Raw genomic sequence first — 9525 nt, 5'->3', positions numbered from 1 at the left:
TACGAGCGTGTCCGCGCGCACTGGCAGCATCCCGGTCCCCCCCGGTCCCCGTGATAATAATGCGGTGGCCGTGGGGCAGCAGCGTGGATTCTCCCACACCATCTATCCTCGGTGGGTTTTGTGTTTCTCAGCTGTCAAACGCTGGCGATGTAGCTCCGCCCCCCCCAAAGAGCCGTGAACACACCGCGGAGTCATCCGCCTTTCAGAAAGATCCAATCTGAGCCTTCATTGGACACGAGGGACCGGCGGCTGCCGCGCGTCACGTGGACTCACGAGGCTCCGACCTCAGCCATCGACCCATTTTAGTCACTAAAAACAGATCAATAGCAGGATCCACTCAGCAGGGCTTCAATTCAATCCTTTCTGGTAGAACGCAACACTTCCAATTGTTTGATTGGTGTGTGTGTGTGTGTGTTTTAAATACTGTGTTTTATGTCGGCACAAATAGGGAGCAAAATCAGGGGCAGATCCAGGAATTTCTAAGGGGGGGGGGGGGGGATGGATTTGCAGACAAGTGTGTGTGTGTCTGTGTGTGGGGTGCTCCCCCAGAATTTTTTTTTAATTTTAAGATGCAATTTCCTGCATTTTGGCTCATATTTTACCACAAAATACACCACAGAGGAAAAATACTTTTTTTTATTCATTTGAACTTGTGTAACCCAAGTCCCATGTTGCTAGTTATCTAAAGTGGGTAGTACACAGTTCATTGATGAACTGTTTTATTACCCTTTAATTTACCACTTTTTTGTGTTTTACACTTGTACAGTCTTGAATGTGATGTTATGATGACAAGTAACAGAGAACATCTGAAATGTCTGTGGCTAAAACAACAACAACAACAACAACAAAAAAAACAGTGAACGCCTTTGCTACACCTTGCTGAATTTTCATCCATTTGTAATAAAAAGCAAGTGTGTCTGTGTATCCAGAGCATCAATTGAAATCCAGAAAACCCTGACTTTCGTCCTTTGGCATACTTGTGTATTTTTTTTTCATGGGGATTCAAGTCATGGAAACAGGAAAGGTAATCAGACCAATATTTAAAACAAAAAATCACTAGTTTTTGAAAACAACAAGCTTGTTTCTGTCACACTTCCACAATAAGAGCCCGTATTTCAAAATAAAAGCATATGAGGTCGCTGGACACCTGACAGAATTCATTAGAAGAGTCGAGTAGCATGGACAGGATCCGTGCGGAGGCAAATATGCACGTTTACCTCGCTAAATGTAAATTAACTTTTTACGACGGCCTATTGTAGTTAGCCTTTCTGTATGAGCCCCTTCTTGACATATGACTTGTCACCTCAGTGGACAAAACCGGCAGCTAAAGTAAGCAGCTAACTATGTAACTGGTAATCCTAAAAAGTTTATTTACATTTAGTGAGGTAAACATGAGCTGAACAAAGGTTTCATTTCACGTCTTTTTCCTTCTGTTCATTGTGACTCCCTTCTGCTGATTTTGCACACCAGTCAAAACCGGTGTGCAAAACACAGTTTGTTCACATAAATGATTAGTTTGAGATTTTTTTAGGTTGCCAAAGAAAAAAACTTATCACAGTCGCAACTAACAACCTTTGGTAGCAACACAATCTTAAACAGCACGTTTAACAAGGTGGCACGGTCACATTATATAGCAAACAAGCTAACGCCAGAAATCCAGTAGAACCCTTTCCATTCTGGGCGTGGTTACCCATGATTCCTTTATATTATTTTTTTCTAGAGAGTGGGAATTTTAATCATATTGGCAATGTCATTATGAATCCCCTCTTTAAAAGCTAATGTTTAAAATTATGGTGGTGCCAAAGAAAATTCTTTTCATGCTTAAATATTAAAAACATTTGTGGTTGTATAGATTTAAATTAACCCTAATGAGTGACAATAAGACAAGTGGAGCTGCCAGGTTAAACACAGTACATGCAGTGTCTAACAGATCGAGCAAGGAAACAATATGGCTTCAAATCGCTAGTGTTGCCACTCTCAGTAATGTACGCACTATAAGGCCAACCCAATGGCCTTTGTATTTTAAGTGCACTTGCATTTAATATTCCATCATTTCCTGCAACAGACGGGCGTCCTGTCCAGGGTGTACCCTCCCTCACACCCTGTGACTGCTGGGATAGGCTCCAGAACCCCGCCTCCCCTTGATTACAGTAAGTGATATAGAAAATGAATGAATAAATGAACGAATCATGCCCACAACTGTGATTTTCTCATGCAAACATCATTGTCCTTCACTGTAAAGACTCCAGAGTCTTTAATGACATCAGTGACGTTTCCTGTGGAGAAACTGTTTAAATTTAGCTGATACACCCTGTTTAAACTCCGCCCCTCTGTTCAATTACAGAGCTCTGTACATCAAAACGACGACACTCAGGAACACTTTCCAGTTTCCACAGGCCATCACACAGATTAACAATTCAAACTTAGTGGAGAAGCTTGAATCTTCGACTGGACTGGGTTGCTTGACGCGAGGACGTTTTGTTTCAAATCGCAGAAGCTTCCTCAGCTAAAATTCTTGCTCTGGTAGTCTGACGTCTGTCTTGACTCTTGTAGAGAAGAATAAACAGAAGCCACAAAAGCTGGAGTTTTAAACCTAACCAGACCCCTCCTACCGAGAGGCCGACTGCTATAGGCTAGTGACTAAACAATAGCTCTAATTAGCAACTATTGTGCTCTAGTTAGCACCCTCCTAATGACAGGGCAGCTGTCCCTCCTAATGATGGGACGGACGCCTCTCCTGATGGCTCCCTTGATGACTTTCCTGATGACGTGAATGACTCATTACCATGAACAAAAGACTGAAACTGCTTTGACCTGAGTACCCCATTGTAAACAGGGGATAAAGCGTGTCTCAGACCCCCTCCCCGGTTAAGGCTGGGTTTCAACTGTTTCACATAGAATGCCTCCTTGACCCCTCTCTCAAACCATTTATTCTCTCTGGCTAGGATTTTAACTTCCTTGTCCTCAACCGTGTGGTTAGTGTCTCTAAGGTGGAGATGAACTGCAGACTGAGGTCCACTGGCACCCTCTCTGCGGTGCCTTTTGTGTAAAGGTTGCTTAGTCTCACCTATGTAGTGTTCGTTACAGTTTTCCTGACATCTGATAGAATACACTACATTGCTCTGTTTGTAACTAGGGATCCCGTCCTTAGGGTGAACTAATTTCTGTCTCAAGGTGTTAACCGGTTTAAAGTAAACTGGGATTTTGTGCTGTCTGAAGATCCAATAAGGGAGAGACACTCTTCTTCTTGTCGCTGTCTCCTGTCTATCTGGTCTCTTTGTTCTCTGGGACTTCTGCACTTTGTCCAGGGACCATCGTGGGTACCCACATACTGTGAGGGCTTTCTGGACAAGTTGTTGTTCTTTCGCCCTTCCCTCTGCAGTTGTGGGCACCTGTAGGGCTCTGTGTTGAAGAGTCTTGATCACCCCAAGCTTGTGTTCAAGGGGGTGGTTTAAGCCAAAGAGCAGATATTGGTCAGTGTGAGTAGGATTTCTATAAACCCCTGTCTGGACTGTCTGTCTGTCACACTGACCAATATCTGCTCTTTGGCTCAAGAGGACAAGGAAGTTAAAATCCTAGCCAGAGACAAAAAATGGTTTGAGAGAGGGGTCAAGGAGGCATTCTATGTGAAACAGTTGAAACCCAGCCTTAACCGGGGAGGGGGTCTCAGACACGCTTTGTCCCCTGTTTACAATGGGGTACTCAGGTCAAAGCAGTTTCAGTCTTTTGTTCATGGTAATGAGTCATTCACGTCATCAGGAGAGTCGTCAAGGGAGCCATCAGGAGAGGCGTCCGTCCCATCATTAGGAGGGACAGCTGCCCTGTCATTAGGAGGGTGCTAACTAGAGCACAATAGTTGCTAATTAGAGCTATTGTTTAGTCACTAGCCTATAGTAGTCGGCCTCTCGGTAGGAGGGGTCTGGTTAGGTTTAAAACTCCAGCTTTTGTGGCTTCTGTTTATTCTTCTCTACAAGAGTCAAGACAGACATCAGACTACCAGAGCAAGAATTTTAGCTGAGGAAGCTTCTGAGATTTGAAGTGAAACATCCTCGCGTCAAGCAACCCAGTCCAGTCGAAGATTCAAGCTTCTCTACTATGGAAACCACCTAGACAACTGAGAGCCTACACAGAAACAATTCAAACTGCCAAAAATCCCTCACTAATTCATATGTCTCATGTTCACCTTCAATCTGTCTGTTTCTCCTTTGCACACATTTTTTATTGCATATTATTTGCACATTTTTACTGTAAATTATTTAGTGTATATTTATACACGGTGTTGGAGTTATTCTGTAGATACACTGTTTTATTTTATCATGCATGTTTTGTGTTCTCTGCTCTGGTAGAATGTAGTTCTCTCTGCTCTGATAAAGTGTACTGTACTGATGTGATGGGTGAAGGTTACTTAAGATATGTGACATGACGTGCTTCTGCAAGTTGTGGTATCTCTGTGTGCACGCTAAGCTCTTTTTCAGGACATGTGAAGATGACCCAGGCAGAATGCAGCCATAAGCGGAGCAGTGAGATAAAGAATAGAGAATTGAATGTTCCAACCACAGTGTGATTATGATACATTAGTCCTTGTGTCAGAAGAAGTGTGATTAATCGTTAGATGTCTTAAACACATCTTAATGGAGCCCAAGATTAAAAAGGTTCTGAAAGTCCTGAAAGTCCTAGTGTGTTTCGTGCTCCTCGGATTCCTGGCCTGGTGGTTGACCCAAGAATTGCAGCTCACTGTGGACCGAGCCAGAGAACAACGCAAGCAACGTCAGAAGAGGTTTATTCATAATGTGAATGAGACAGATGGACACCCTCATATATACCATACTAATATGTGGTACAGATATGTTCATTTATTGGCTATGGAATTACGTTACTAATTATGTTTATTCGCAAATACCTATATCCTCAACACACCCAGCTCTGACGGCTAAACCGTACCCTGCTAGGGTGACAGAATGTCTTATCATACGGATGCATAATCAAACTGTATTTCGGGGGCAGCAGTTCTCAGCAAATCTGATAAGATGTAACACCACTTGCCTCAGTGCAACCACTTATATGATAGGGATTTCAACAGAGGACGTACAAGCGTGCCCAAGTGCTGCTCCATTGACTAGACTGAAGGGAAATGCAAAAATATCATCACGTTAAATTGTCATCACAACGGCCATTCCCGATTTGCTTTTACGGGACAGGGAATAAAACTGTAGGTAAAATTAAGAAACGTCTGTGTACCCAAACGTATGTTTTATCAAATAATTTAAGCCTAACCAAAACATAATATGTGGATGGTACTTATCTTCATCACATTGGACGGGGATGTAATTATACAGGCTCCTGTCCATGGGGAACGGATGAATCATGTGCTTATGTTAGTAAGTTTTTGCTACCACCTGTAAATGGTACTCCGGTGTATGATGACATCTATTGGCTTTGTGGTTCCAGACTGTACATGAGTCTCCCACCAAATTGGGGTGGTGTGTGTGCACCTACCCAGGTGACTGACCATACATATGTGGTAGTGCCAAGGACCTCCACAGAGAAGAATGGCAGCACCAGACGGAGGAGATTGATATACCCAGATGTGTTACCACATGATCACATGTGGGGCTCGGATGTACCAAAGGACCAAAAATTGTGGTCTGTAGGAGATAAAATAGCACATTCATTGTTCCCCTGGATAGGAGTGGGAAAAAATTCATTAATGATTGAAACTCTGAATTATCGATTGGGTCTGTTCATGAATGTAACTGAAAAAATAGTAGCAGCTCAAAACACTGAAATAGATGCTTTACGTACCATGGTGATGCAAAATCGCATGGTTTTAGACTTGCTTACTGGTTCACAGGGAGGAGTTTGTGTTCTGCTGAACACAACATGCTGTACTTTCATCCCAGACTCCATTCATTCAGTGGATATGCAGGACGCATTGGAAGAGCTGAATAAACTTCGTGATGCAATGCATAAAGACACCCTAGCCGTGAACCGGTGGAATCCCTGGTCCTGGTTGACTTCAGGACCATGTTGGCAGTTACTATTGAAAATGGCGACACCAGTTATTATAGTCCTAATTCTGATTGGACTTTGCATGTGTTGTGTGATCCCTTATATCAAAACAATGGTTGGCAAAATGGTGTCAAATACATTTGTACAGTGTAATCTGGCCTTCCAACAAACTATGCCAAAATATCAAGCATTGAAACAGTCAGACCTTAGTGGAGAAAACTATAATGACTGTACTGAGAATTATGATGATATTGAAAAGCTCACAACTCCAGTTCAAGCTTGAACTGTTGACGTGATGAGTTAACACACTCTTAGCCTATGAAGCTTTAGCTGAAAATGTAATAAGACAAGTGGTGTAGTCGAATAATACAGAAAAACGGTTCATTTATACCAGTCAGCCGAAGTGACGTGTGGTGGTGGTGTGGAGATAATAGAATTTTTGACAGATTGCCTAGGAATGTGTCAGGCTACTGTGCTTTAGTGTCCCTACTCCTCCCAGTAAAAGCCATTCCCATTTTAGCCAAGGACTTGTTGACGCACCTAAAGTCTGTGGTGCCTGAAAATTGCAGCTGAAAATCTGAATAAGAAGTGGTTGCTTAGTAACAATTGTTTACTTTTAGGTGAAGATGTAATACCGCTGGAATGCATGATAAACAGAGGGGAATGTTGGAGTTATTCTGTAGATACACTGTTTTATTTTATCATGCATGTTTTGTGTTCTCTGCTCTGGTAGAATGTAGTTCTCTCTGCTCTGATAAAGTGTACTGTACTGATGTGATGGGTGAAGGTTACTTAAGATATGTGACATGACGTGCTTCTGCAAGTTGTGGTATCTCTGTGTGCACGCTAAGCTCTTTTTCAGGACATGTGAAGATGACCCAGGCAGAATGCAGCCATAAGCGGAGCAGTGAGATAAAGAATAGAGAATTGAATGTTCCAACCACAGTGTGATTATGATACATTAGTCCTTGTGTCAGAAGAAGTGTGATTAATCGTTAGATGTCTTAAACACATCTTAATCGAGCCCAAGATTAAAAAGGTTCTGAAAGTCCTGAATGTATTGTGCAATCAGCGGTTCTGCGGCAACAGCTCACGCGCTATCACTCCTCCCCTTAGGAGTTGTACCGCCCATGTATGTAGGGAAGTCCCAAATAAAAGAGCAGGAGCGCAGGCCAGACTTTAGTGTAGCTTTGGTGTACAGCCTGACTTGCACTCCTCGCGAGCTAAATTTGACTTTCTGTCTCACTGGTGGTTCTTGACTCTGTTTGTCTTGTTAAAGGTTTTAAGAATGTTTGGAGGCGAAAATACCCAACACACGGCTGTACAGATAGTGTACAGTTCAAACTGGAGTAAAATTCCTTGTATTACTGTAGATACTTGGCAAATAAAGGCTATTCTGATTCTGATCTGAAAAATTAGAAAGAAAGCTCTAATGCTCACTGGCATAAGACATACAATAAATCAATAAAGGAAACACCTAAAATACTGTAATATTCCATTCACTGATGCACTTCCACAAAACCCTTAAAAAGACAGTCAAAAAAATATTCTATCATAAAACATTTGTGATGTTCAAATACTAAATCCAAATAATCCAAACCTCATATCCAGTAAAAACGTATGAGAGCATCTGAGAGATCTTCCACTCGCTGATTCACCACAACTTATACGTTTACTTCAGAAAATAACAGCAGCTCAAGCAAGTTAATAATACGAAAAGACTGAGGAGGACAAGCAGACCCTTTTAACATCTTAATGCCAGAATATTAAAGAAAGACATAAAGGGGAAACTCTCTGCTGGCATAATCAAACTTTTTGAAATAATGGTTTTGTAATATTTCCAGTATTATGAGGCTTTCAGTGAGATATAATTAACTATAGTGTTTGTTTTTTTCATTTCAAAATTAGTCAAATCCTGTAAAATTTGTTTTGCTTATTCTGATCTCTAAAGGGACTGCTGGAATATGTTCCAGCAACCCCCCACCACCGGTGACCCTGAATGAGATGATCTCCAAAGCCTAAAATTTCAAAATAACCTATGTGTTGAGTGGAATAGTTTACCTCAGTGGATCAAATTCATTGCAGGAAGAGATCACAAAGATTCAGATCACTGCCAAAATTTGATGAACTCTTCCTTGACCCAGAGTCCTTTCCTGCAGACAGTTAAATTGCAATCTGTAACACTTTTTGAGATTTAACATCTGTATAAAGATCACATAAACCTAGCCTTCCAGTTTTTTTTAATGATTTAATGTAAAGGAGCGTGTTGCCCGTGGGGATCCATGGGCTCTAGATTGGGTAGTGTTTCTAAAATAGGTAGCTGACATTGTTCAAGGGCGGTAACAAATTATAAAAAGTTTCTATAATGATTTGGAATGGCGTGTGAGTCCAGAGTGTAATTATCAATGTCCACTGTTCAGTGTTATGTAATATCTGCAATTTCTCCAAAAATATTAGTCCTATCAATGTTACATTTTGGCGACATTCATCCGTAACCCAAAATACATAAGCATACCAAACAGCAAATGTTGGCACTCCCCAATTTCTCCATGATCAAAGCCACACACACACACACACACACACACACACACACACACACACACACACACACACACACACACACACACACACACGGCTATTAATATATAGATAATTTATCATTAAAACCCTGTGCAATAAATAGAAATCAAGAGGAGAAAAAACCTTTAAAAAAAATATTAACTCCAAAACCAGAAACATGTTCCATATTTTTATTCATACTTCCACTCTCTACTTCATATGAACCAGAAAGCCACTTTAATTGTCAGTCTCTAGGAGGCAAAGTTATCAACGAGTCAAAACCTGCGCACAGCGCAAGATCTGATTCTTTTGTCAGTGTGTGCATACTGCACATATACACAACATAGAATTACAGTAGATTCATCTCTTGTAGAAATTTCACTATAAGTCTCTAGAGATCAAAACATATTCTAAAATTAAAAAACCTACAGCAGAACTCAACAGAACTACATCAGTACATATTTTACCAAGACACACCGGAAGAGAACGTTTGCTGTGATTTTGGTTAGCGGGGGTGCGATTCCTAAAGCATGGTAGTTGAGGCGTTTAACTTTATAGCAGTGGGTTTTGTGTTTGCACCATTGTTTTACCAAACTTTTTTTTTTTTTTTAAATCAGTGGGAAAATGGCAGCAGCAGAACTCTCAGGTGGTCTCGGTTTCATGGCTGTGCAACGACAGCAATCCTACAGTCAGTACATCTGTTTGATTGCACAAAGGAGGGGGGGGAAACAGGTGTTATCTGTGAGAGATGACAGTTTAGATTTGTCAATATCAAATCCAGTGTGGGCGAATGAAACCAAGTGTGGAAAGAAATGATGAAATTCAAACTCCATCATCCATCACAGAAAGAATTCAGCTGCAACAGAGAATAAAAATCTGGCATCAATAAATTTCCTGAAAAGGGAGTGTACAGAGCTGTGCATAAATCTTCAACATGAAACAAAATCACAAAGATGC

Source organism: Thalassophryne amazonica, chromosome 4 (assembly GCF_902500255.1).
Source record: "Thalassophryne amazonica chromosome 4, fThaAma1.1, whole genome shotgun sequence".
Classification (NCBI taxonomy): Eukaryota; Metazoa; Chordata; class Actinopteri; order Batrachoidiformes; family Batrachoididae; genus Thalassophryne; species Thalassophryne amazonica.
Note: the sequence above shows the minus strand (reverse complement) of the source record.